Here is a 5,519-nt window from a genome sequence, read left to right on the forward strand (position 1 = left end):
AAGAAATAAAAGAAGACCTAAATAAATGAAGAGCCTTCCCAGGGTCGTGACTTGGAAGGCTCAACATCTTTCACAATTGGTAGGAAATTCTAACGCAATTGCTATTAAAAGACCAACAAGATTTGTAAATCTAGAAGAGCATAGTCAAAACAGCTATGAAAAAGGAGAATAAAGTTGGAGTACTCACATTACCCAATTTTAAGAATCACTGTAAAGCTACATTAATAAGCCAGTGTGGGATTGGCAAACGGATAGACACATAGATCAACAGAACACAATAAGGAGTGCAGAAAGAGACCCACATAAATATGGCCAATTTATTTTCAAAAAAGGTCCAAAGGCAATTTATTGAAGAGAGAATAGTTTTTTAATCATGTTATAGTAATTGAAAAGCCATATGCCAAAAAAAAAAAACGCTTAATCTCAACTAAAACCTCATCCTACACAAATATTAACTCAGTACGGATCACAGATCTAAATGTATAATGTAAATCTATCAAACATTTAGGAGAAAATCTTCCTGACACTGGGTTAAGCAAAGAGTTCTTAGACATGATATGAAAAGCATATCCATAAAAGAAAAAAAAATAATTTAGACTCTATCAAAATTAAAAATTTTTGCTCTGCAAATGAGGACTTTTAGAAAACGAAAAGATAAACTACATACCCAGAGAAATACTGTAAATCATATATCTGACAAAGGACTTATATCCAAAGCATATAAATGACTCTCAAAACTAAACTGTAATAAAAACAACTTCCGGATTTGATCAATGAACCTGAGAGAGTAGGAAGGACAGGCGTTTCATCACACCAATCAGCAGCCAGGCGAGTACTGGCTTTCCCACCATCACACACACAACCTCCAAGCAACCAATAGAAGCAGAGGGACAGGATAGGAGGCGGGGCCTGCCTGGTCTCCATGGAAATCCGCAGCGGGTTTGCGTGAGGGAGAGGCTCCATGTAGCCAGATCCAGATGCCCTAATGGGGGTGTTTGAGGGGGCAGGGAGGGAATTTATGAGGGGACAGGGCGGGAGAAAAAGATAAAGAGGGGGTAGAGGGGGAATGATGGGGCAAGGAGGTTTCATAAGGGGGCGGAGAGGGTGTTATAAGTAGAGAAGTATTTAGACAGAGCACGTGTTTAGAAGAGGGAGTCCGTTATGAGTAGACAGAGGAGTTCAAGGGTCAGGAAGCTGGTTGCAGAGGGAGAGAAATGGTGCTAGAGGGAGACAGGGCAGGCCTTTATAAGGGGACAGAGAACAGCCTATGAGTGCACACAGGACGATTTAGAGTTTACAGATGCTCAAAGAAGATCATAGAGGAGCCCAGTGAGAGGTTATGGGGGTTGAGGGGAAGGGAGGAGTTTATAGGTGAGTGGGAAGTGTTAGAGCAGGACCGTGACAGACTCATAGGGATGAAGTGAGGGATATTATAAAAGCGACAAGCAGAGAGCTATTGTAGACATTAGAGGTTTTATAAGGTATGGGTTCTATAAGGGGACAATGAAGGTTTTACAAATGACAAGTGAGAGTGTTAAAGTATTGAGTGAGAGTCTTCTTATTAGGATGTTTATAGGGGCAAAGAGAAGGCTGCTTTGGGGAACGATGTTGATGTTATGGGAACAAATTGTGATAGTGAGTCAGCCGAGGATTCAGGGAGGCCAAGTGACAGTCATCAGAGTCAGTAAGGGATTTGGGGGGACAGTGGAAGGGGCAAGAGAGACATGCTGTGGGGTTCTGCGAGGCAGTTTTAGAAGACGGTGGAGGTTATAGGAGACAGGGAAACAGTAACAGGGAACAGAGAAGGATTATAGGGCATGGGGACAAGGGGCACTGGGAGTTCTAAGGGGCAGGGAAGTATTACAGGGGATGAGGAGAGGTTAGAGGGGACAGGGTGGGAATTAGAGGGAGTTGGTGAGAGTTTTAAAGGGAGTCAATGAAGTATTTATAGGAGCCAAGTGTCATGAAAAGGGAGGAGATCAGAGGGACTGGTAGAGTCTAGAAGCCATACTGAGCCATTACCCACTCCCTGCCCCCAGGCATTTGAAATCTTGCATGACAAGCCCCCCAAAGACTACATGTGCCTCTCGATTTTGGCCTTCATCCTGTGTTTTCCGATAGGCATTGTAGCCTTGATCTTCTCTGTCCAGGTGGGAATCCTAGACGTGCCAATCCCTTCTCTCTCCCCTCCCTCCTTATCCTGGTCATGACCCTGACTCAAATTCTTCCTTGTTTCCCTCCTGTGTGGGTTCGGGGCCCCACCCTGGGTCCTTACAGTCTCATGGCTTATCCCAATACAATAATCCTTTTAAGCCCATCTATTTCTGTACTGCCTCTCCCTTCAAATCAGACAAGGCACTGCAACAAATGGAATGAACGAGCCTTGGCAGCTGAGACCTCCCACCAAGTCTTCTACATTGCAGCCTTGGGGATTGTTTTGGGAAGCCTCATCATGCTCATCCTCTTGATTTTCATCATGACGGACTTATTTTCTCGGTAACCTCCTCCTCAGCTCATGAACCGTCAAATATATACAACAACGTTACTTACCTTGGCTCTAGGTATCCATTTGGGCCAAATGGGACAACAGCTCCTCAATGTCTAGAGTGCCAAGTGTTGCCAGCCTGAGCCAGCACCTTGGAGTTGCTGATGGGGGAAGGAAGTATAGCTCAGGCAGCCCATTTGACCTGAGCTTAAGAACAACTCTGGGACCCTGCCAAGGGATGGGGGCCATGGGAGAGAGGGTAGGGTACTGTTTCCCCAGGGCAGCCTCCCCTCCTGCCCACATTCACACATTCATGCCATAAATCTATTAATACCAACCAAGGGCCTTGACTATGCTGCCTGACTCTGGGGACATAGCAGTGACCACTTCAGGTCCCACCCCACTGCCTCAGAACTTAGAAACCAAGGTGGCAGACAGACACATCATCAAACAGTGACAGTTCAGAGTCATCCAGTCTCAAGGGAGTCCTAGGGAGGTGGGTTGTAAGAGGCTAGACCTAACCTGGGAACTTGTGATCTACCAGAAATCCAGGGAGTCAGGCAGCTGTCGAACTGCTTAGAATTCTCATCAGGTTATGACTGTAGAGAGCTTCTGTAACAGGTATGGACTGCCTCCTCTCCCACCTATCCGACCACCCACCAATGCTTGTCATTTAGTAATCATGCAACAAATACTTTCAGAGCGCCTACAATGTACCAGGAACTGTACCAGGAACTAGGAATGCAACAGAGCAAGATAAGAAGATCCCTTTCTGATGGAGCTTACATTCTAGTGGGGAAGAAAACCAGAAACAAATAGACCTCTAAACAAATGGGATAGTTACAGGGAATGGTAAATGCTATGGAGAAAATAAAACAGAATAATAAGCTAAAGCAGTGCCAGTACTAGTCCACCAAGTGTTAATGGTTTACAACCAGATAAATGCAGAAACTGCCAGTAAGTGCTGCAAAATTTACAGCAGCTTGACATTTTCATGACATCCAAGTATATGATCAGGAGCCTTGTGTAGTTGAACAGGGTATAGACCAAAAGGATAAGAACATCACAGATTGGAAATATGAAAAAACGGGTCCTATTTCATAACCACAAATAGTTTCAGATGCATTGCACTAAAAGACAATGACATCTAGAAGGTGTATTGGTTAGGGTCATGCTAGCAGCTGTAACAAATAAACCCCAACATTTCAGTAGCTCAAAAAAGAGAATTTTATTTCACACTCACAGAACCTCCCAATGTGGGCACTTCTTGTGGCCCACATATTAAGTCAGGGATCTAGGCTCCTTCCACTTGGTGATTCCACCATCTCCTAAGGGGTCAGAGTCCTTTGAATCCAGGCTTAAGATGAGAGAGTGGAGAACCTCCACTTGCTTTTTAAAATCTTTGGCCCGAAAATGAACCCTCATATACTCTCTGTGGGAATGTAAATTGGCACAGCTACTATGGAAAACGGTATGGACTCTCCTTAAAAAATTAAAATAGAACTACTATATAATCCAGCAATCCCATTTCTGGATATATATCCAAAGGAAATAAAGTCACTGTCTCAAAGAGATATCTGGACTCCTTGTTCATTATTATTAAGCCATGAGCAATATGAAATTTTCCCATTTGTAACAACACGGATGGAACTTGAGGGGCATTATGCTAAGTGAAATAAGTCAGAGAAAGACAAATACTGTATCTCTCTTATATATGGAATCTTAAAAAGCCAAACTCATAGAAACAGAGAGTGGAATGGTGGTTCCCAGGGACTGGGGGTGGGGGGTGGAGGGCAGAATTGGGGACAGGCTGGTAAAGCCTATAACCTTTCAGTTATAAGATGAATAAGGTCTGGAGATCTAATGCATAATCTGACTGTGGTTAACAATACTGTATGTGTACTTAAAATTTGCTGAGACTAGATCTTAAGCATTCTCACCAAACAAAGGTAACTATGTGAGGTGATGGATCTGTTCATTAACTTGATGGTGGTAATAAGTTCACAATGTATACATATACCAGATCACCATGTTGTACACTATAAATATATTACAGTATTATTTGTCAATTATATCTCAATAAAGCAGGGGAAAATTTTTTTAAATAAAGCTTTGGCCCTAAAGTGACATACATCACTTCTGCTCTCAATCCATTGGACAGAACTAGTCTCATGGCCTCAAGTGGATGCAAGGGCCCCTGGGAAATGTAGTCCCAGACAGGCAGTCAACAGACACCTAGCTGGTTGTGCCACAGAAGACCATTCATCGATGTTCTTCAAGCTGAGACACGGAAGCCAAAATATGACAGCTGTTCCAAGAGTTCCCACAGAGTGGGAACAGCAAGAAGAAATGTCCTGAAGCTGGAATGAGCTTGATAATTCAAGGAACAAAAAGGAGGTCAATGCAGCAATAAGTAATGTTACACATCTCCTACTCTCCAGAATGGGTGGGGTTCTCTCCTCCTCTCTGTAACAACACTTGTAGGTGCTTATGAAAGTCCCAAAGATGACCTCTAACTCCAGCTCTCCTGAAGAGGAAATTCAGCACTGCTTCTTCACCTTTCAGCCGTCAGAGATCTGCTCACAGGAATATTTTGCAGACAGACAGCTGCCCACCTCTAGGACCTCTCAACCCACTCCGTGCCTGGCTCTGTGCTGGGTAATGCTGGGGACACAGCAATGACCAGGACAGACCCCATCCCTGCTCTCAGGAAATCCACAGTCCAGTGGGGAAGGCAGACTCACCATCAGACAGGGCTGCGAGTTGTTCCTTCACTTCTTCTTTCAATTAGCAAATTTTTATTGTGCATCTGTTGTTGTGAGGACAAAATGCTACCCTCATGGATTTCACATTCTGGTGGGGTGGGGGTGAAAGATGAAAAACATGATAAATAAGTGAAATATTAAGAGTACTGTGGGAAAAAACAAAGCAGGGTAAGGGGGATAGGAAGTACTGGAGGTGGATGAGGGGCTGTAGTTTTAAAGAAGGAAGTAGGTAATGCCCCAGAGAAGATCTTAATTTTGAGCAAACTCTT

General features: G+C 43.8%; 1 long non-coding RNA gene across 2 annotated transcripts; it reads left to right on the forward strand.

Annotated features, from left to right (window-relative positions):
* Positions 1–923: 923 nt before the first annotated feature.
* LOC138915889 (uncharacterized) lies at positions 924–4,059 on the forward strand. 2 transcript variants are annotated; one of them, XR_011422312.1, is made up of 5 exons: positions 924–991; positions 2,040–2,150; positions 2,351–2,496; positions 3,030–3,106; positions 3,187–4,059. It is a non-coding gene; the product is annotated as an uncharacterized lncRNA (long non-coding RNA). The 2 variants fall into 2 exon arrangements; XR_011422311.1 differs by lacking the exon at positions 924–991 and adding an exon at positions 1,351–1,481.
* Positions 4,060–5,519: the final 1,460 nt, after the last annotated feature.

Source organism: Equus caballus, chromosome 10, assembly GCF_041296265.1.
Source record: "Equus caballus isolate H_3958 breed thoroughbred chromosome 10, TB-T2T, whole genome shotgun sequence".
Classification (NCBI taxonomy): domain Eukaryota; kingdom Metazoa; phylum Chordata; class Mammalia; order Perissodactyla; family Equidae; genus Equus; species Equus caballus.